General features: G+C 46.3%; 1 protein-coding gene and 1 long non-coding RNA gene across 2 annotated transcripts in view; one reads left to right on the forward strand and one right to left on the reverse strand.

Moving 5' to 3' along the window:
• The window catches only part of LOC119430985 (sodium- and chloride-dependent GABA transporter 1-like), a 515,747-nt gene that overhangs the window by 259,068 nt on the left and 232,675 nt on the right, over window positions 1-24,004 (reverse strand). The window lies entirely within an intron of this gene.
• LOC125940968 (uncharacterized) lies at window positions 14,644-22,464 on the forward strand. The gene is made up of 3 exons (XR_007464122.1): window positions 14,644-14,756; window positions 17,174-17,230; window positions 22,349-22,464. It is a non-coding gene; the product is annotated as an uncharacterized LOC125940968 (long non-coding RNA).

Here is a 24,004-nt window from a genome sequence, read left to right on the forward strand (position 1 = left end):
GTGTAGGGGGCGCTCGCAATGACATGATATTACATAACACTTACAATGTATTATGCTTTTTTTTTTGTTCTCCATTAACATGGAGTCCTATGTACCTCGTATGCCCTCTTTTGTATAGGCCTGAATAGGACTGAATAGGCCTACATTATTGAATAAATAAATAAATAAATAAATAAATAAATAAATAAATAAATAAATAAATAAATAAATAAATAAATAAATAAATAAAAGGAAGAAAGTTGCGGTTTTCGAATGAGGTTGGCCACCTTCTCCGGAGCTTTTCATCGCATCCACTTAGGCTCAACTATGCTACCTCATTTGTAGATTCACACCATCTTCCCATGAGTTTAAAAGTGGCAGCAGCGTTAGTACGGTTTTCAGCGTATTGCATCAGGGGGCAGATTCGGTGTTGTGTTAACGCGACAATATTTGCATCGCATCCGAAGCGCGGGCTCTCCATGACTGTATGTATGTAGAGTACCTGAGACAGTGCAGCAACTATCTGCTTGTGCCCAATGCGACTTAGAACGGCGTGCATTGATGTCTTTCTTTGCGACAATTAGCAACAGGCTGTACAGTGAACAACAGCTACTGATGTTACTGCTACTAATAGCTACTAATAACTATTAATAAACTTGCAAAAATTTGACCATTGACGGGGAATACAAATGAAGCGATGGTAAGCAAGGGTCTCTTATATTATTTGGTTAACACAGACCTAGATTCAAAGTTCTGCACGGGTCCTTTGAAGGTGAATGTGTATGTGATCGCATATCCTACTGCCCTGTCCTCTTCACTACTCCTGAGTACCCTATCGTTATCCTCTTTCCTTTCCCCGTGAGCACATTTGCAGACGGGAGGACTCGCTGCTGCGTTTCATCGATATATTCTCCTCTCTCACCCCGAATAAAAGTTTGCCTCACGTAAATTTCAGAATTGGTATTGGAGCTCTTTTGCAACTACGTGGGGCCGAATAAAAGCAACAGACGTATTCTTAGTGCAGATTTGCAGCAGCTTCAACTTTTTGTACAAAATAAAGTTGTGCTGTTTTCCTGTAATAATTGTTCGTTTATGCAAATGAACTTGAAGCGGTCCAGTTCAGTTCAGTTTATTACCTTAAATGTCCCCCGCAGGGGCATTACATAAGGGGTGGGTTTTCATAAGAACCCGCAAATATCGTGGTAAATAATCATTTAACAATATGGTCTGTGACAAGTTTCATAAACTAAGTTGGGCAGGCGGTAGTAGCGATGTTGGGGTGAAGGTCATTCCAGTCTATCGCGGTTCGGAAGAAAAAGGAGGCAGTGAAGGTGGTTGTCCGAGCACGTGGGCGCGCTACTTGAAGTGAATGGCTGGTGCGATGAGATATGCGTGCTGCTGCTCTGATGTAAGGTGCTTAAATAAGGGAAGAAAAGAAGAACTTTTGGTATAGGGAAAGACTGGAAATGCGACTTCGACATGAAAGCATTGATAGGCTGGATTCTGATTTCAAAATTAAACGCAGGCGTCATATGAGTGTGAGGTATGAAGGAATCTAACAGCACGATTTTGAACTGATTCTAATGCGTCGATGAGACATGCTTGATGCGGGTTCCAGATGGCTGACCCGTATTTTAGTTTCGGCCTAACAAGTGACTTACAGGCTAGTAATTTTACTTCTGGTGGAACGTTCCGTAGGTTCCGTTTTAGAAAGCCTAAGGCTTTGTTAGCTGCGGAGATAATGTTAGTGACAGCATAGCCTCCTATATATTATGGTGACAGGTACGCGCCAAGACAAATCGTGAGATATGGTTACACCTATATACTTATAAGATTGCACTGGTTCTAGCGGCATGTTATTATTGTGTATGGGAAGATGGGGTTTCGACGGCGGGAGAAGGACACGCATTTACATCTATTGGCGTTAGGGATCATCAGTGAATTTCTGCACCATTGTAAGACACTGTCAAGATCATTATGGAGAGCAGTTTGGTCAAAGGAGTTATTGATAGTGCGGTAGATGACGCAGTCGCCTGCAAACATGCGTATATTACTTTATCAAATGCTTTTGCAAAATCCAAAAAGATAGCGTCAGTCAGGTTAGTGTCAAGGTTAGTATGCAAGTCATGAACTAAAAAAAAACTAATTGGGTTTCGCAAGAGAAACCTTTGCGAAAAGCATGTTGTGAAGGCTGAAAAAAGAGATTACAGTCTAAGAAAGCGATGATTTGAGAGTAGATCACATGTTCCAGGACCTTGCATGGCACGCGTGTTAGTGAAATAGGTTGATAATTTAATGGAGAATTTCTGCTACCTGTTTTGTAGACTGGAATGACCTTTCCCACTTTCCCATCATCCGGCATGGTTCCTGTAGAGAGTGATTGAGAGAACAAAATAGACAAGTGAGATGCAACCATGTGTCTTGTATTTATTGAAAGTTTAGAGTTAATTTCATCAATGCCAAATGAAGATTATAGCTTAGGCTTCTGGAGTATAGATGAAATTCCGTCTGCATAAAATGTGATGCATGGCATGTGAGTATCAATATCAATTAAAGGCAAAGAAAAATTTGATTCGAAATCTTCCGTGATTACTGCTGCAAATGCGGAGTTAAAATGTGTCAGCGCATTCAGTATTGGTAATCGCCTCGTGTAAGTCGTTGGTGAGTATAATGGTGCGAGCTGGATGAGGGTTTATTACTTGCCAAAACTGTATATGGTTAGTGCGCAGCAAATTTGGCAGTTTAGTGGCATAAAAGGAACGCTTTGCGTTGCGAATCGCAATCAGATATGGTTTTCAGCTCTGTAGTAAATTTCCCATCGATGTGAGTCCTCGTTATTTGTAGCTGCTCGATAAAGACGTTTCTTTTTATTTTCTAGATTTTTTAGGGCGTTAGTAAACCATGGCTATGATTACTGGTGCGAATGTTACCTTTTATTTATTAGACAAATCTTTTAACTTATCCTTAAAGATCGACCAGTTATCATGTATTGACTGATTGTGATGCGCACCTTCAAACGTGAGAAAGAAGGCTTCAAGTTCGTGGTTAATCGCGTCATAGTTACCCTTTTCATAAAGTCTTAAGTTTTTTTATGTGTCTTATGTGGTGTTACAGGAAAAGAGAAACTAGCATGAATGACGTCATGGTCACTAATTCCTCGAAGGTGTGCAATGGAAGAGAGTGTACTGGTGTTATTAGTCAGGATTAGGTCCAGAATGCTTGCGGATTCTGGCGTGACGCGCGTTGGCTCAGAAACTAATTGCGTCAGATTGAAGTTCAAAACAGATGTGGATAAAACTCCTTGACTCTGCGGGACCTACTAATGAAAAAGATGGTAAGTTTCTCCAGTCTATATTTGGGAAATTAAAATCACCGACAAGGAGGATGGACGCATTAGGGTATGTTGTCGTAAGTTATATTAAGTTGTTATTGAGCTCACCACAGAATTCAGGAGTGGCATGCGGAGGCCTGTAGCAAACTCTCAGTAGCAGTGTAATTGTTTGTGTAAACAGTTTTAACCAGTTTGAAACGTTGTTCTTTCAGTTCTTAGTTGAACCTGAACGGAGCAGTTTTTGGTGAACCGAAACGAAAAAAAAAAAAAAAAAAACTGGAACGAAAAATCAGCAGCCCTTCCCCTGTGGAGAAAATGGGGGTAAGCGAAACTTGTCGTGTGTATATCTGACCTTCGTGGTGATTTTCTTTCTTTCCCTCTTTATTTCACTGTTTCTCTCTTTCTCTCTTTATCTCTATCTATCCTTCTTTCTCTCTCTGTCTTTCTTTCTCTCCTTCTTTCTTTATCTCTCTCTTTATCTCTCTCTCTTTCTCTCTTTTTTCTCCCTGGTATGTGCCATTAAGCTTGGACCCTTTCTGCTCAATCACCAGGATCGGCCCACTTTTCAGCGTGACACCACCATCACCTGTCATTTGTCAGCCTATAACTTGTCAGCCTATAAAGCTTCGCTTAAAAAACTGTCAGCCCTTCCACTGGAGAAGACCAGCGAAGCTGTACTATGGTGGGAATTATGTATTTACAGTTATGACTATTAAGCTGTGATGGTGTAATTGGTTATTTGAACTATTAAAGAATAGGCAATATGTATGATCCGGTGGTTTTAATTTATTTAGTGACCACAGGGCCATGGCCTTATGGTCACTACGGTACACCGCCTAGGGTGTACGGCAAAGGTTAGCACGTTCTTCGTAAACACGTCACCGACGCAGCGCCCGTTCGGTGCGAACGCGGGCAAAACCCCGACGCCATCGACAACAGTTCTTCGCGTTGTTTGTGTGACCGCACACAACCGCTGTCAAAACGCTGGCGTGAGCAAGCACGCCAGCAGCATCGGGTGAAGGTTTATGCGGTCTATCGCCTCAACGGAAACTGAGCGGCGAAAGCACATCGCATACAAAGGTAGGAGCCGTGTTGCAGATCGCTTTCAAGATACGGTGCCCGCGACCGCTCGGCGCTTCGCAAAGAACAAGTTGCTCACAGAGCAGAATCCGCAACCCCTCCCTCCCGCGCTGGCTTCCCGCTGTCCTCCTGTTGCGTGGGAGATTGAGTCGCCAGTTCCCCGTCGCTCGTTGCGTTGTTCCTCCGAACGAATGGCACGCGGCCGGGCCATGGCGAGTCGTAAGGGCAACAGATAAGAGCGCTAGCGTGGTGCCTAAGTGACGGAATGGCTAAACGCCGTTGTCGACACTGCTAGGGGAGAGGCGGGCGAGAGCCCACGTAGAGTCGGCAGCACAGGCGGCAGAGGCCGGCAGGGCTGCGCGCATGCGCCGCAGTGAGAGAGTGGGCACGCACAGGCACAGTCTAGGGCACGGTGGTAGAATAGGACAGGTGGCCAAACGAGCGCCGCAAGCGCGTCGTCGCACCTCTCGAGTTTCTACAGCGGTGGCCAGGGGGCGAAAGGGTTTTATGGGCTCAAAGACGCGCATCGCAAGCTTTCGCTGTGTTGTAAAGTTCGGTTATTATCGCAAATTTTGGGGCTTTAAAACGCTTTTTATGTTTTTAATAGCTTATGGAAGCTGTCTGCCCGCCTTGTCCACAAAATTGAGGGTATCAGGCTCTATGGAGCTTGAACATTTCTAAACGGCGCTGTTAATCTCGACAAGACTGACACAAAGCTCTGATAGCAAGGGACGCGCGTCTATTTTTCTGGAAGCATGAAAATTCTTATCGGTGAGTGCACAGCGAAAAGAATTATTTGGGTTTCACGTCATTGTGGGTAGCATTGGGCTTATGGGCTAGTTGATTTATGATCGCCTGGCTGTAACTAAATTTCATTGTTGCGCGGCCAGTACTTGTTTAATTACTGTTCAGCTCCCTTCAGGCACTGAGCAGGCGCCTGCGCCAGTAGCGTCAGATGGCGAGTGAAAACGTGCACGCGCCTACGAAATGCTGGAGACTGCAAACCACGCGAGCAGACGCCGTTCTGTCTTGGAGGAGCGGCGCCGCCGCGCCTTGTGTTCGCGGCCTGCCTTGGCCGGCCACTATGAACAACAACGAAAAGAAATGGCGTGAAACACGCACTAAGTGAAGCCGCGGTCACCGTTGTAGACGCGGCGCAGTAGAATTCACTTGGGATGCACACTGCAGACAGATCGCGCACGCTGAAGCTTCTACAAAGAATATCACGGTGGCGCTGAAAGCGTCGATGAACTTTGATGTTTCTATCAGCCGGTTCTCCCAGTGATATAATCTTTCAGTGACGTGCTTGGAAGCTCACTATTTCTGGACCCAATGTTTTTCATGATTAATAATAACAATTATATTGCTACGCTACCAGAGGACGCTTGAAAGTGAAGGAAGACGACGTGAGTTCGGACTGTGACATCATCGGTCCCTAGGCCTCTCGCATCCACCATTTTCCATTAATAAACACATCTCGCCGTAACAGTATTGGTCGAGGTGCTGGGTAACGAAGAGGAGTCCAGGACGAACGACCACGGAAGCGCAACAACTGAAACTACGCCGAAGCCGCCGCCTGGCCGGACTACCACCGCTTCCACTGGACACGGTTCCTAACGGTGACAACGCGCTGACTTCGTCTGGCGCAACGTGGCAACATCACATGGCGCCACGGACCTTCGCCGGAAAGGTCGGAGGAGACGTTGAAGAGTGGCTGAACCACTACAGTCGGGTGAGTCGATACAACCGTTGGAATTCGGACACCCGGCTGACCAACGTGCCATTGTTTCTAGAAGGCACGGGGCTCGTGCGCTAGCCACTTGGGAAGACTTCGTGGATGAAGTAAAGAGCTGCTTTGGGGACCCATCTTTGAAGAAGAAGCGCTCTGAGCAGACTTTGATGCAGCGTGCTCAAGTGCCAGGCGAGACATGCACAATTTACATTGAAGAAATCTTGAAACTGTGCAAGTCTGTAGACCCTCGCATGAAAGAAGAAGACAAGGTCGGACATCTTCTGAAAGGGATTGCCGATGACGTCTACAACTTCCTCATAGGAAAGGACACCTTGGAGTCTGTAGCCGACGTGATCAAACATTGTCGCACGTTTGAGACTCTGAAGGCTAGGCGCATTACACCTAAGTTTGGTAGATTCGCCAACGTCACCACCGTTGCGAGTGTTGACGTCGCTCCTATACCACCCTGCGATCTCGCGTCAACGATACGACAAATCGTACACGAAGAACTTGATCGACGTGAAGCTGTCGCTGCGACAAGAGCACATGTCAGCGACTGCCTATTTGCCTTACGACGGAATGTGTGCGTCCGTTCACGCCACGGGGTATGACGATGCGCCTCGATCATGAGCACCGGAACGACCAACCTACGACTTACATCGTCGCGATGGCCCGCAGAACGCCTTCAACTAACCACATACCATGGCGTCATCGTGGGACGATCATCACGAATACACGGAGCCTAGTGGAAGGTTTCGTGATGTGCGTCAGGCACCTGTGTGCTTCGAGTGCGGTGTCCGTGGACACGTGGCTCGATTCTGCCCTGAGCGCCGTCGCGGACAACCACGGTTTTACGAGAATATGCCGGCGTCTCCTCGACAGAACAATCGGCCCGGTAGTGCTCGCTGGACAAGGGACACATACTTCAGAAACGGTTTCCAGCAGAACTCCCGTGGTGACACGTTCATGGGCATCAACTACCGACAGAACACCCGCAGCGACTCGCCCGCCTCCGTACGAAGCTTGACGCCCCCAACTGCACGTCGGCGCCGTTCTCCATCGCCTGGTCGCCGTGTGACTTCCCCACCGCCGGGAAACTAGGTGGTGGGGCCGATGGAGGTGAGGTCGCCGAACATTTGTCACAACACACACGCATGCCTCCACCAGTTTCGATGATGCAGAACAAGGTTCACATCCTCGTAGACGGACTTCCGACGATGGCTTTGATAGACAATGGAGCAGCTGTTTCGGTTATGAGTTTAAATTTTAAATCACGGCTAGGACCCAAAGTGATGTTTTGCTGGGACAACTGTGCCACATTCCGTGCAGTGAGTGGGGAGTCCCTGTACCCTGTCGCGATGTGTGTTGCGAGTGTAGCTTTAGGCCACAGAGTGTTCAAGGTGGAATTTGCTTTTCTCACCAGCTCCATGCATGACGTAATCTTGGTGATCGATTTTCTACGAGAGTGCGGCGCTACGGTAGATTGCGGCGCTGGTGAAATTTTGTTATCCGCTTTTACTGAGGGGTCTGCGCGCTGTCATGGTACCCTCGCCGTTACTGACGATATTTGCTTGCCGCTCCAGTCGGTGAAGAGAGTGCCCGTTGATACGCCTGCTGTAGACGCTGGAACGTTTGATGTCCTTGTGGTCCCCCTCAACTGCGTCAAGAAAAATGTGCTCGTGCCGCGTTGCGCAATTTCTATTACCGATGGGCGATCCTCATTATGGGTGCTGAATTGTTCTAGTGAGCCTGTCGTGCTACCCAGTAGAATGCGGCTTGCCCTCTTCGAACAAAATGCTAGCAGTTGTTGTATTGCAGCATTAAGCAACGAAACAGTAGACCACGTGGCTGTCACTCACCCTACAGAGGACAAGTTTCTGGGTATGGTCAACAAGTCGTTGCCGTCAGAGAAGCGCCGAGCCTTGGTCCACGATCTGGCGAAGCATGCCGCAATCTTTGATTTTGCGCAGAGCGAGGAACAATTTAATGTGCCAGAGTCACGTACTCGTCACGTGATTGACATGGGATCCGCTCATCCTATCCGGCAGAAACCGCACCGTGTCTCACCTGCAGAGCGCAAAATCATTGCTCAACAGGTGGAAGAAATGCTCAAGAAGAAGGTCATTCAGGAGTCATGCAGCCCTTGGGCTGCACCTGTGATCCTTGTAAGGAAGATAGACGGTTCTCGGAGATTCTGTGTGGATTACCGACGTCTCAACTCTATCACCAAAAAGGATGTATACCCGCTTCCCAGGATTGATGACGTAATTGATTGCTTGCATTCTGCCTCGCACTTCTCCTCCTTGGATCTAAGGTCCGGTTATTGGCAAATTCCCATGCATTCGGATGACAAGGAGAAAACAGCCTTTGTAACCCCAGATGGTCTGTTTGAATTCAATGTAATGCCGTTTGGCTTGTGTAACGCACCAGCCACGTTTGACCGCTTCATGGATACTATTCTGCGTGGACTGAAGGGGGAAATTTGTCTATGTTATCTTGATGACGTTGTAATTTTTGGCCGTACATTTGACGAGCACAATCGCCGTCTTGACATCGTTCTTACATCTCTTGAGAGAGCTTCGCTCACCTTGAATTCTAAGAAGTGTCACTTCGGCAACCGTGAGACTCTGGTTCTTGGTCATCTTGTCGACAAGCACGGCGTTCGGCCTGACCCTCAAAAGGTCGCTGCAGTTAGCAGCTTCAAACAACCGCAGTCACTACGAGAGTTGCGAAGTTTCTTGGGCTTGTGCTCGTACTTCCATCGCTTCGTGCCTAAGTTTGCCGACCTGGCTTACCCCCTGACATGTCTGCTCAACAAGGACGTGCCTTTTCAGTGGTCAGCAGAATGCGAGTCATCCTTTAAGCAGCTCAACTTTGTACTGACTTCAGGGCCCTTACTTCGCCACTATGACCCATCTTCTGCAACCGAACTTCACACCGACGCCAGTGGTATAGGCCTCGGGGCCGTCTTGGTTCAACGGCATGACACCATAGAACATGTGGTTGCGTATGCCAGTCGTTGTTTAAGTAAACCTGAGCGCAACTATACGGTGACGGAGCAAGAATGTCTCGCGGTCGTCTTCGCTGTCCGCAAGTTTCGCCCGTATATCTGCGGACGCCGATTCTCAATTGTCACCGACCATCACTCGTTATGTTGGCTCACCGGACTACGCGACCCATCCGGCAGTCTTTCTCGTTGGGCCATACGATTACAAGAAGATGACTTTGAAGTGTGTTACAAGAGCGGTCGTCGTCACGCTGACGCTGATTGTTTATCAAGGGTTCCCCTTTCGACGACCGAGTGTGACGCAGACAATTTCGATGAATACCTAGCAGTTGTTGACCCTCTATTTCCTGACCGTACCACCTTTCGCACGGAGCAACGCAGCGACACCAGTCTGGCTGCTCTATCTCCGAAGCGAATAGTCAACGCCGTTACGTTGTAAAGAATGGCATTCTTTACAAGCAAAATTATTCTGGTATGGGTGCCCGTTTGCTTCTAGTCGTGCCGACAAGCTTGCGACGTGATGTGCTCCAAGTAATGCACGATGACCCTACATCTGGACATATGGGATTTTCCAGGACGTTTCAGTGCACACAAGAACGTTTCTTCTGGCCAAAGATGCGCCAAAGTGTAGCAGCGTACGTTGCGAGCTGTGAACTGTGTCAACGCTACAAGCGCCCAACTAGCGGCCCTCCCGGACTTCTGCATCCCATCACGCCCCCTGCTTCACCGTTTGAGGTAGTTGGTGTTGACCTGCTCGGCCTTCTGCCGCGATCAACGACAGGCAACCGGTGGATTATAGTATGCGTCGATCACCTGACACGCTATGCAGAAAGTGCGGCGATTCGTGCAGCAACGGCCGCTGAAGTTTCACACTTCATGCTCTCATTCGTCATTTTACGCCATGGATCCCCTCGTGTTATTATCAGTGATCGTGGCCGGCAATTTGTTGCCGATGTGGTTGAAGAGCTTCTCCGGCTTTCTACGTCTCATTTTCGTCACGCCACCCCGTACCACCCACAGACTAACGGTTTAACTGAACGGACCAACAGAACTCTCATCAACATGCTTGCGATGTATGTTGATTCCGCTCACAAAACTTGGGACACTGTGTTGCCTTTCATAACTTTCGCCTACAATACCGCAAAACACGAGACGACCGGATACAGCCCATTTTATCTCCTATACGTCCGCCAACCGCGTACAGCTTTCGATTCTATCCTTCCGTTCTCCGAAACCGGCGAAACTTCTCTGGCCGAAACACTTTGCCGCGCAGAAGAGGCCCGGCGCATCACCCGCCTTCGTACTTTTGCCTCCCAAGAACGCTCTAAAACCCATTATGACGAGCGCCATCAACAGGTATCGTACGAGTGTGATGTTTTTGTCTGTCACTGATCTCGGGAGCGTGCGGGTGTTATGAGAGATGGAGAGGGAAGACGCATGACAACACAGCAAGCAGATTTTAATCTCACACAAAACCCAAAAACCTCAAACTAAGAACTCACACTACACTAAACAAATAAATGCTGGGAAATGTGCAACCTATTAAATTCATAACCATAAACTTAAACACACTAAAACACGCTGCAGGAAAAATACTAACACATGTACAACCTAACCCTTAATAATCACTAGACGTGTCCTTAATTCCGACCACACTGATTCTGGGCGTTTCCTACACAAACGTCTGGCAACTCTGGCCTACTACAAGAATGGATCGTTCTTACTCCGTTGGTCCTCGTTGCTCGTATTCTCCCGGCGGGGATTTCGTTGGACCTTTCTTAAAGTCGTTGCCTTCGCCGACTGTCGCATAGTCGTGGCTGCCTTGCAGTCGGTCCTTCAACTTGTTCGCCTCTGAAGCCTGTATAACCCGGTCGCTGTTGCTGACGTGGCCGGAAGGCTTGACGGGTTAGGCCTAGCGACGTGCTCGGCCACCGCTTCCGTCCAGCTCCTTTCCCGAGTGCCGACGTGGCGTTAAGCGGATCATCAAACGTGCCGGTGCCGTGGAAGAGGGGTCCTCTCTGGGGTGCCCGGTCCTGCCGTGAGAGGCTGCAGCCGGTCCAGGAGCCTCACTCGAACTTGCCGAGGTCGACGGCCACACCATGGACCGCCCGCGTCACGGACTCGGCCAGACCCCCAAGTCTTCCGTCGCCAGAGCGGAGCTGGCGATGCGACCTTCCTGGCCCGGAGCCACGTCGATAATGCTCGCTAGTGCCGTTTCTCCCTCGACCATACCTCGGGTCACGCGCCTCGCGCGCTCGCGCCGTTCAGAACGCTCCGTTTACTTCGTCTTTTTCTTCTTTTTATGTTGCCGCCGGCGTCTTACTCATGACAACGAGAAAGGCGATTTGGTGTGGCTATGGACGCCACTTCGGAAGCGCGGCCTATACCAAAAGTTCTTGGCCCGTTACACCGGCCCCTTTGTCGTTATGGCACGTCTCAGTGATGTCACGTACGTGATTTGTCGACTCTTGTCTACTGGCCGCCGCTCAAGCAAGACCAACGTCGTCCATGTCGCCCGTCTTAAACGTTTTCACCACCGGAACTCCAACTGACTCGCCCGGTGGGCATCGTCTGCAAAGGGGGGAATTGCTACGCTACGGGAGGACGCTTGAAAGTGAAGGAAGACGACGTGAGTTCGGACTGTGACATCATCGGTCCCTAGGCCTCTCGCATCCATCATTTTCCATTAATAAACACATCTCGCCGTAACAGTATATATATATATATATATATATATATATATATATGTCTGTGTGTGTGTTGGTTAACACGTCAACAGTTGTTTTGGAAAGACAGTAAATACGGTTTCTGCATAGTCGTATATACTAACAAAGGAGTGTTTAATAATATTGTAATGAGGAAGAAGCAACAAATGTGCTCGATCGTGAACATATTAAAAATATAGTCGTTTCAAGCGCGATTCATTTGGCAGTGACTCATTAATCACATACAGTTCTCAGAACAAATCTGTATCCGGCAAAATAAGGAAATAAAGCAACCAAATAAACAAGGAATAAACGACGCGTCTGAAGTCACGCTGCATGCGTAAATCCGCGCGAAAAGTCCGTTTTAAGCGACGGTAACTATTCAGTAGTATTGAAGACCTCCCTGGTGTACGGCATTATGACGCGAAGCTCTTTCTCAAAAGTCGGAGACGTAAAAAAATTATTCCATCTCCCGCTAGAGGGAACAATGTGTGGATGCGAAGCAGCGGGGAGATGGTTAGCTTGAGCGGGAGATGGTTTCGCGGCAGTGGCCCTAGCGCTCATCGCGGCGCTGCACAGGAGAGAGAATGATGCGCGCGCGCTCCGTCATTTTCATACCGCGGAACTACTGTGGCGCCCGCAGCGGAGTATGCAGCTGTCGCACCACCTGTCGTGCGCGCCGCTCCGGATTCCTAGAGGAGAGAAAGGGGGAACGTAGGAGAGAACAGAGGGGGAGCGGACGCGCGTGCGCTGTGGGGGTGCGGCACGCGGGCGCTGTTTCGTAGAGGATTCCTAGAGGAGAGAAAAGGGGGAGCGTAGGAGAGGAGAGAGAGAGAGAGGGGGAGGGGACGCGCATGCGCTGTGCGGGTGTGGCACGCGGGCGCTGTTTCGTAAACGGTAAAATATTTCCGTAATTTTACAGCAATAACCTACGTAAAATTTACGTTGACCATTCTGTTTTATGAAAAACGGCGGTATTCTACGTAAGAAAGACGGACGTGAGCTCCGTTTTTGAAAAACGGCGGGATTCTACGTAAAAAAGACGGACGTGAGCTCCGTTTTTGAAATACGGAGAGCCGTCCGTAATTTCATGTGGAGGGCAACTGAACATGTTACGAGTGAAAAATGAACACGCAAAGAATATAACGAAAAGAGACTGTCTACTCTCACTGCCAGTTACATATATCACCATAGATAACGCTGTTTGAACATTATTCGCGTGCGATTATAATAAACGCACAAAACAAAGCAGGTAGGGTTTGAGCAGTGGCGCTGCTTACCACGCCTTCATCGCGCCTACACGCTGGGTTACATTTCTCCAGCATAAACAACCGTATACGAGCGCTCGGTAATGGCGGATGGTGGAGGTGGTGTTCCTGTCGCATTTGTGATTCCACTCTAAATAGGAAGGAATCGGCGCTGGATTGTTACACAAGTAAGTGATTTAAGTGTCCTTTTTTCGTTGTTGGTGCACGTCGTGCGTGCGAAATGCTCCGCGATGGCCGGTGATGCGCTTAATTGTGTTGTGTGAGCGCGCTCTTTAACGAGATTCCTTGGTCATGAGGATTGACAAAGCGACATTGCGAGTCTGTGATATAGGGGTGTTGCATTTGTTGTGTTGAATGCATGCTCACTACAACTGAGACGCGTAGGAAATATTAACGGCGTTGACGCCTCTAGCAGCTCCTTTGTCGTCTGTATGTGGCCGCTGGTTTACTGACGTTAGCATTCCAGTTAGTACTGTGTTGTGCTGTGTGCTCGGCGTTCCAAAATTAAGTGAAGGCGTCGCACCCGTTAGTATCTCTCTCGACGCGGTGCAACGCTATGTTACCAATATTCGGTGACACATTGCGTCACAGTGAAATTTTTAGGCATTATTATAAGCTTCGGACGCAGTGCCTTGACTGAGCGTGCATAATCGCAGTGTTCACACCCGGGATTGTAAGATTGCTCATGTATGAAGACCTCATAGAACATATTCGATGTGCATGCCCCTTGATTACAATGAAATGACTGGTGGAGCGTGCTTACTGCCGTAACATTGTGCCATCTGCAGTGTTAGGTAACACAGGTGTCACACGGCGCCCTTTCGTTTGTAGTAGAGCCCGAGCAATCGTGCACGATCGCAATTGAAAGTTGTCCGCGTGATACCCGTTAAGGGTCATTGCAAAAGAAACGTATTATTTTCTACTTGGCAATCTGTATTCGTTTTTTTACAGCTAACAGGCTGACGATTAACGTTCTGACACAGTACGTCAGCATATCAAGTATTCTGGGATGGAGGATTGCCGCTCAAGTTCTGCCCATATGCGGCCGTAATTGTAAAACAAATGCATGCGAAAAGTAATTTTTAACGTAACCTTGACATAGAATAGCGGTGCCCAAACGTGCATTATCGACATTCCAAAGTCATATATTCCTAACAAGTGTAAAAACAAACCAAAATATATGTCAACACTGATGTTGAAGGGAGTGAACGTTCACGCTTACTGTCTCAAGTAGCATAGACTAATTTTCAGCTTACACGCATCACTGCAATAATTCTAAAATGTGTGCATGTGTTGTAAGTTATGCAGGGCAAAATATTTTGTCAGCTCATTTTTGGCATAGAAGGTGCTTCATAAAGTTTTCTTGCAAATAAATTAAACGACGCCATTAGCACTTTATAAAATACTGTGAGCTATCTCACAGCAATAACAGTAACTCAGTGACGAGCTTATATGCAATAGTGCAACTGTATATAAAAATGTTTGTGCTTTGCTTTGGCTGACCGGTCAGAAAGTAACTGATATCAGTATTTCATTTGCAGCTGTTGCATCAGTGAAGGATGTCTGCGTGCCGCCTTGCATTCAGTTTCTCATCCATGGGGGCCTGTTTGCAACACCAGTGGCAAAGCAGTCTTGCATTGTGCTATTTTTTCTGGTAAGCTGTGCCATTCTATCGTATATCAGTCATGCATATGCGGTCCTAATGGACATTGACATGTTGGTGGAATGACAATGCCTACAAGTATAATAATTGTTGCAGATGCATCCAAAAGATAAATGGTGTTCTGTTTTTCCTGGGGCAACCAATTGGTTCAGCACGAGGACGTCGACTTGAAAGTGGTATTGTTTCATACTTGTCTAGGTTGCACATGAGTGGTGTTCAAAAAACACTAATAGCACCGGAATTCAGTATTTGAGGCAACAGATAAAACATGGACCAATGAGATAATCCTTTATCTAGTTTACCTCTATGACTATGCAAACACACCTGCATACTGACCTCTAACACTGTCATGCATGGGCTCCATGGTAACTAAGTGTAGCCACAGTTAAGCCACTGTTCAGCTTACTATAATAAGTGAAGATGCCTCGACGGATTTGCATGTGACATTGGAAGGTATCATAACAAGGTAAAATATAGCCTGAGCACGCAGCTGTGTCATGTGGTCAGGTGACCAAAATATATGAATATTTTGCAGGGAATGAACAGCACTACTGCCAGAACGAAGTGAAGGCAACGGGCACAACACCATATTCTCTTTATCTTATCTATGGCACCATTCAGTTCCTTCCTAAACATGCACCAACCAGCCCAGTTCAGAACGCTCTCGTAGTTCATCTGAATACCTCAAGTTGTCTAGAAGATTAGTTAATTACACACTAGCATATGTGGGGGCTATTCTGCGGGTTTTGTATGTTTTGAACATGTGCCATGAGGATTCTTCATTGCTCAAAACTTGATATACAACTGCACAAAGCAGCATCAATCGCTAAGTTGCTTCCCCATTTTGTGTCGAGGGTCTGTGCGTGTTTCCTAAGATAGTCCTTGAGTCATTGTCCTGTTTGCCCTACATAATTGCTGCTGCAGTTGTAAACAGCACCAACTGCACTTCCTATAATCTCCAGCACATACTTCTTGATGCAAACTTCACGTCTTGGCCTGGTCCGGTTGACATTTTCGTACCTGCCCAGTTTGTTTGGCCCTGAAAATAAAAAGGTAGTTCCAACTCTCCCCAGCAATTTGCTTGAATTGAAAGCTTCCTTTGTGTACATATTGTATAGCAGTAGTAGGCCTTGGCTTCCTTGAAGTACTCCGATTGTAGACTTCACCTATGTTCAGCTCCGTTAAATGCTTCTTGGCAACGCATGGCGAAAGGCAGTGGAAACACACTGTTAAAAGCAACCGTACTTGGGTCTGGAAGCTCCCCTCCACTTTGTGGTGGTGATAAGAGTGCTCCCTTGTGTTCCTGTAGCAACAACACGCTCCAGTGTTCAAGTGCACTAATAGGAAAGGCCAAGACACTTTTGAGTGTGGGGCATAGATCCAGCACGATGCTCACCACAGAATACCTTCAAGCCAGATATTGGAGCTTGCCTTCCAGCAGTTTTACTTTATGAGCACACCTGGCACTGTGGAGGAGACATTAAAAAATGGCTGAACTCCTTGAGTAGCCTTGCTTGGCAACTTCTCACAGATAGAAACACTCTCAGGTAATCCTAAAACACTAGCTATTGTTCTAATTCTTTCTGGGGTTTTTACGTGCCAAAACCAGTTGCGATTATGAGGAACGCTGTAGTGGAGGGCTCCGGATTAATTTTGACCCCCTGGGGTTCTTTAACGTGTGCTACAACGCAAGCACACGGCCGTTTTTGCATTTCGCCTCCATCGAAATGCGGCCGCCGCGGCCGGGATTCGATCCCGCTACCTCGTGCTCAGCAGCGCAACGCCTTAGCTGACTGAGCCACCCCGGCGGGTAACACTAGCTATTGTGGGCACCAGTGTAGTAAAGTTATTCTGCTTCACTGGCAACTTTCTCCTCTATATTAGGTGAAGTAAAGCTACTAAATGGGTGGAGTGATTTTCTTTCTCTCTTCTCTGCAGTGCTAGATGAGTTCACGTATGGGGAAAAACTACCACTAGACAGTGATCTTCCATTTCTGGACCGCAGGGTTTTCTTTGGTTAGTGTTATGTGTGCTGGCGCTATGCCCAATGTTTGGAGGAGGGTATTCTGCCTTCCGCGTCGGCGCACTCTTTGGCTGTTTTCCACCTTCTGATTGTAGCTTAGACCGTCACTTGTACTTCACAAGGAGTGGACTATGGTAGCTAGGAAATATAGTTTTCCTGAGAATTTTCATGCATGCAATTTTGATTCTGTCTGCTAGCATGTTTGTATTACAGCATGAATTTCATAGATAAGAGGCTCCGTGAAGGTACATTCTGTCGTTGAATGTCTATGAGATGGTTAAGCAGGTTAACTATATCTAGTTACAACTCCTCATGGTCTGTGGCAGTTACGTTTTTGTGGTTTGGTGCTGTCAGTGTAAGCTTAACATTTCTTTCCTTCTCCCAGGAAGGACACAAGCATTGAGGAGCAATTTGACCTGGCACTACACTGATACTGTATTTGGTAGGTTCTATTACAGGTTTTCTTTCGTGTAGTTGTACCTGCTATAATTGTGTATAATGTGTTCAGACCTTTAGTCAGCAGGCTGTTCGACAACAAGTGTTTACAAATGAATAACTAACAACATTTTCAATGTCATTACTGAGACAATTGTTGCACACTGCTGCATTTTTCTGCAAATTAAATGATGAGCCATCCAGCAAGCGCTGCTCTCCTGCCTTTTTGCACAAACCTTCAAATACTGTCAATCCTATCTCGTACAGCAGATGGAGATGACTGTTCACAGCGACAAGTTCATAATTTTTACTTACATGCAAAAGTCAGTCAAACGTCAGGTACACATTTGAACTTTTCCAAAGCAAGTTCATCATCACAGTGCATAAATGAACAAGTAACTTAGCGCAATAAAAATACACGGGCACAAGAAAGGGAGACAAAGACAAGCGCTTCGTGACTCAGAAGTGCATGACATAAGTGTTACGACCAATTATTATTCTCTAAATTTTCTTCTACTGATTCAGGACTCCTGCGACTACTTGCCTTAGGTAACATACTCTGTTGCCTTCTTGCCCTAGAAAACATAACTAGTGCCTTCTTGCAGCCCTTTAAACTGGCAACATCTTCACCACCGACAGTAGAGCATGTTCAGATAAATTCAACTAGACATGCCTGGTGACCACTTAATTTTGGTGAACAAATTTTATTTGGTGCCCGAGCCTGATGACAATGAAATCAATGGTATCTTCTATTTTGTTGTAGCGTAAGCTTAACGACAGGGACAACAAAAAGGCAAATTCGACGCACAGCCAGCGTTAACGTTCAACAACAGATTCGTTTCCAGTTCTCATCACTATATATACCCTCAAAACGTCATACAACACGTGTAAAAGCTCGGAAAACATGAACTAAAAAATGGGAACCACACGCATGCAGTTTTTTAGCCACACAGATTGACAAACATATACACGTTTAACGTGAACAAAGATCGCATCATCTTCCACCTGCTTCTACTCATAACAATTTTTTAAATCTAGGTTTGCACTTGCATCTTTGGCAATGAAGGGCAAGAAAACCATCAGCAGCCAGGTATTTACTTTGTTATTGTGTTCTCGTAGCCTGTCATTTATACATCTACCAGTTTGACCAATGTATGACCGTCCACACTCAAAGGAATGTCGTATACAACACACGTGATGCAATCAATGAATGTGTTTTTATGTTCCTTTTCGCATGCAGTATCCGCAATTCTCTCTGGTCTTGTCTTCCTACACAGGCTCCCCAATTTATTAGGAGCCAAAAACAATGTTGATATCACACCTTCCTGCAATCTTTATTCTGTGGGAGAAACTATGTATGTAGGGGATGACAGCAACCTTTCTTTTCTTTATGTTGGTGTTTGTACCGTCCACTTGCTCGGAACCTTTTTTCACTTGGCTCGGGTAACCAGCGCCGCTTAAACGTGAGACTTGCCGTCCGAAGTTATTGTGCATTAGGTGCTGGCATGGCTTCTTCAGCGCTTCACTGAAACACACCTTCGTGATTCCCCTCTTCACAAGTTTTGTATGCGCGGAATGAAATGGTAAAAGTGGCTTACTTGCCCTAGGTTCTTAACACTAGCAGGTTTTGTTATCGGTGAGCACAAAATTAATGTGAAGGAATCTAATCTTCCCGTCACATGGCTATCCTGCACCTAATGCACGATTGCTTCGAATGGAAAGTCTCACGTTTAAGCGGCTTTGGTTACCCGAGCCACGTGCTCGTGTCAGTCGCAGCAGGACTGCTTAAAAAGCCACAGCAAAAAGGTTCTGAGCAGGTATATGGTACAAGTACCGACATAAAGATAAAGATTGCTGCCATCCGCTACATACATAGTTTCTCCCACAGATTAAAGATTGATGGAAGGAGTGACATCAACGTTGTTTTTGGACGCCTAATAATTTAATGAGCCTGTGTAGGAAGTCAAGGCCAGAAAGAATTTCGGATACTGCATGCGAGAAGGAACACAAAAGCAAATTCATTGATTATATCGCGTGTGTTGTATACCGCATTCCTCTTGGGTGTGGAGGGTGATATAATCTCGACCGGGTGAGGTGGGTCGTCACCGCAGGAATCAGGAGACGACGATGAAGGCGGGCATTGTGATGATGAAAAATAGAAAAGATTGTATTCACTTCATTGGTACATGGTTTTGACTCTATCCGAGTCTCGAGCGGTTCTGATTAGCACGGGGGCCAGGACGGCCTTAAATCGCCTCGTGGTGGCCGTTGTTTCCTTCGGGGAAGTCCTCTCTCCGGTGGTCAAGTTGACGACCTCCTCTCCCTCGGGTCCTCCTTCTTGGTAGCTCGCCGTTTTCGTCTGCTCCGTAGAGGTGAGAAGCTTTCTCGGGGATGAAGGGGATTATCTCGTCACGGGAAAAGCGCTGGGGCTTGCTTCCCACATTGGAGAGATACAGATTCCAGGAAGATCATAACCTGCCGATGACTCCTTCGGGGAACTTGTGGAAGTGTCAGACCTCTGTCGGGCGGTCAAGTTGATGACCTCCTCTCCCTCGGGTCCTCCTTCTTGGTAGCTCGCCATTTTCGTCTGCTCCGTAGAGGTGAGACGCTTTTTCGGGGATGAAAGAGGATTATCTCGTCACGGGAAAGGCGCTCGGGCTTGATTCCCACATTTGACAGGTGCAGTTCCAAGCCGATCATAACAAGGGTCCTACATTGGCCAAACTGGTAGATGTATAAATGACAGGCTATGAGAAAACAATAACAAATTAAATACCCTGGCTGCTGACGGTTTTCTTGCCCTTCATTGCCAAAGATGCAAGTGCAAACCTAGATTCACAAAAGCAGTTATCATGAATAGAAGCAGGTGCAAGATAATGCGCTTAACTATAGACACTAGAAACATATCAACATTTGGTGACGCATGCATCAGTAAGCCTTCAATTTCATTATCCTCGAAATAGCTTGATTACCTTTGTTCAGGTTAAACATGTACATGTGTCAATCTGTCTGGCTAAAAAAAACTGCATGCGTGTGGTTCCGGCTTTTCTTTAGTTCATGTTTACCGAGCCTTTACACGTGTTCGATGACGTTTTGAGGGTGTATGTAGTGACGAGAATGGGAAATAAATCTGTTGTTGGAAGTTAACACTGTGTGCATGTCAAATGTGCCTTTCTGTTGTACCTGTTGTTCAGCCTTGCGCTGCAACAAAATAAAAGATGCCATACAAACAAGCCCCTATAGCTACCCTCATCGTTAGTTTCGCAAAATAAAATATATAAGCACCTGTTCAATTGGAAGCATTTTTTCTGGATTTTGCCGAATCCGCATTTTGATTAATCCCAAAGAAAAAGTGTTGTGGGTATAGCTCTAAGAATATTTTAGCACAGACTGCAGGCAAATAGCATGAATTCCAGCTAATTACCACGGAGTATCCCTGCTACGATATGAAGAAGTAAACCTTTGAAAACACAACGTTGCACATATGTGTGTTTTTATCTGCATCTATTAGCAGCACGGAATTTGGCCATCCTGTTGCCATTGAAGTCGCAGACATTTGGGGCAAATAGCTCTGCCTTCGTTGACTCTCGAAATCCACGAGGAGCACTCATGTTTGGGCATTGCTTTAGTTTGAGCTTTACTTTTAAATTTCTTTAGGAGAGGCCGGATTCTTAAAAAAATTACCAAATTATAAGCACGTCACAGAAGTAATGCTGTCTGGAATGACATGTTGCATTATATTGTTTGGTTGTGGGGTTGCAAGTCAAGGAATCGACAGAATAAACGGTACTTGCCTGTAGCTGCCACATACGGGGTCCATGTGTACTTGTTGCAGGTTCCTTTACGTCGCAAACACAGGTTGCTTCGAAAAGCACAGACTGACAAAACGGCAAATTTTTGGGTGAACACAGCACATAATTATAACTTTTTAAGGTGATGGAGATAGTATGTTGACGGACTGACGACCATAACTTTCAATTATCATTACTGAAGCAAAAAAATATATTGCACATTGATACTTTCATGAGAAAACAAACAAAATCTGAAAGAGGCTGAAAGGGACACATGTTGTGGTGCAAGGCATGCTTTCTTCATATTGTTCCTAATTTATAAGCTTGTCATCTGGACAGTACCTCTGGCTTGGTTGTTTTAAATCGGAATTGTATAACATGAGTGGTTTGAGCTCGTTTCAAGAGTGCTTCATTGTTTTGGGAAAACAGTGGAATCTACAAGGTTTTCTGTTAAAGCAGTGAAACTAGATTTCATCTGAAGTTTTTCATGTTATAAGGCTAGGAACATATACCAACAAGGCAGAGTATGACATTTTTTTAGAGCACTGGTAATTACATTTGTGACATGGAAATCATTTATTGGTAATGTATCCGAATAAAAACGGGGTGATGGTGGTACAGTAAACCATGTTACAAGAGACACCCAAGGGACCCGGGAAACATGTTGTCTCTTGTAACCAAGGTCTCTTGTAATCAAAAATTCTAAAAATACTGAGGAGTCAGACTAGACCACTTTATTATACATCAGCACCAAATTGTGTTTAAACAAATCTTTGATGCGAACACAGCTGTCTCATGGAAACATGGCAATGGCTCCGGAGTTTGACTACCGGCATACAAAGCGACCATCACCGCATACGCTGTGACGGAAATCCAACTCAATGGTACTCTGTCACAGAGTCGGTGTGGGAGCGCGACAACGATTATAGAAGCATAATGGCAGAAAATTCAGTGAAATTGGTAGTCTCAACCATGCGAGGAATGACAGCCGGCTGCGGAACGGAACAAAATCGAGCCAAGGGAGTGAAAATTGCAGCGCATACCGATTAGTACGACGTTAGCCGCGTTACGTGAGCGTGTCTGAGTTGTGTCTCTTATAAATAGTGAAGAATTTGCTCTAGGGACATAAAAAAAGTTGCCCTTAGTCCTCGAGTGTCTCTTGTAACCTTGTCTCTTGTATGCAATGTTGTTGACATGTCGAACATAGGAAAACCAACCAAACCATTTTCAAATGTCTCTCATAACCGAGTGTCTCTTGTAACAGTGTGTCTTGTAACGAGATTTTACTACTAATAAAGAGTCTTAAATTGATTGGTGTTTTTTTTCCTTTTCAGGCAAAGCAGGAGGCATCTGCAAGCAACCAGTCATTCCGATTCTCAACCAATCCTTCTTCTAGTCAGCCCATTTCTAGTGTCTTGCAAGTTTTTTCAGTAAAGCACAATAAACACGCAGTTTCGTTCAGATTCAGGTGGCTTGTCGCTTTTTGGGCACGAATTTGTATGTATGCTTTGTACACGTCATGTACAGAACTCAAATGCAACATGGCAACACTGACACGAAGATGAAGCGGTGTAGAAAACAGTTACACAAGGAGGAAACGTGCACACACAGCATGTTCAGTGTGGTGCATGTCCGTTTATGTGCATTGATTTCTGCCCCATTTGAAGCTATATCTGATCTGAGTTAGCCGTGTTGTAATGTACAACTTGGTATAGCTTATTTCAATGAAACAAACAATTGTCTCATTTGCTGGAGATATACACCCGCATCATAATTTACAAAGCAAATTTTGCACCTGTTGATAGGAAGCAAGATAAAGCTGAACAAACTCGTATGGATTCATGGCACAGGAACGCAAGCATAGAAAACATGGACACAAGAAGAACAAAAAAAAAGGTGTTTCTGTCTTCCTTTTTGTTCTTTTTGTGTTTTATGCGCATACCTTTCCTCACCACGGTCTGTCCGTTTTTAATTAGGAAAGTACGGGGCTCAATTTACAGAATTTCCGTTCTACGGAGCTCACAGTTTTGTATTTGGAAAATACAGTCAATTCCGTGACCACAACTACGGAAATCACCATTCTCCATTCGACGGAAATCACCGTTTTCCATTCGACAGAAATCATCGTTTTCCATTCGACGGAACTCTCCGTTTTCCATTCGACGGAAAAATTTTTTACAGGCTGTCCGTGTTACGGAAACTCCGTTTACCATTTACGGAAAAGCGTCCGGCAACGTTTTACCTTCAACTTTTGCCGTAAACTGAAGAACTTTTTTTACAGTGTAGAGGATTCCTAGAGGAGAAAAAAGGGGGAGCGTAGGAGAGGAAAGGGGGAGGGGACGCGCATGCGCTGTGGGGGTGTGGCACGCGGATGCCGCTCCGAGCCCGGCAGCAACAGACACAACCACCACAAATGCGGACACCGCCCACACCGATGCCGAGGAAGAAGATGCAGCAGCAACCCGCCCAAGACACAACGAAACAGGTGAGCTGGGAAGGCAAGGGCAAGGGCTCCCCTGCTCCTCAAACAGACCCCCAAATCCATAAATTAAAAGCTATTATAAATGCGCAAAATGCTAAGATAGCAGAACAAGACGCGAAGCTCACAGCGCTTATGGCCAAACTTGAACAAGTAATTAAACACAACACCGCGCCGCCACCAGCCACACCCCCACAGCAACCTAATGAAGTAGTGACACACCAAACGCTACAGCAAACACTACAGGAGATGGAGAAGACAGTAATCAGCTCTCTCACCGAAAATGTCACCCGACTATTCAGCGTGCTTCAAGCCAAAATCGAGAACATAGCTGCCAATCTCGCGCAGGTAACTGCGACACAGAACCAACGCTCCACTTAATACAGGCGCTCCAGACTCAACGCCGAAAACGCGCCTCGTCATGCGAACAAGGCCCCTACCACAATCGCAGCCGTGCCAGTTTCATCGGGAGAGATTCAAGCCCGCCAGCCCCCCTAGTCCCCCAATATGG

Source organism: Dermacentor silvarum, chromosome 10 (assembly GCF_013339745.2).
Source record: "Dermacentor silvarum isolate Dsil-2018 chromosome 10, BIME_Dsil_1.4, whole genome shotgun sequence".
NCBI lineage: Eukaryota > Metazoa > Arthropoda > Arachnida > Ixodida > Ixodidae > Dermacentor > Dermacentor silvarum.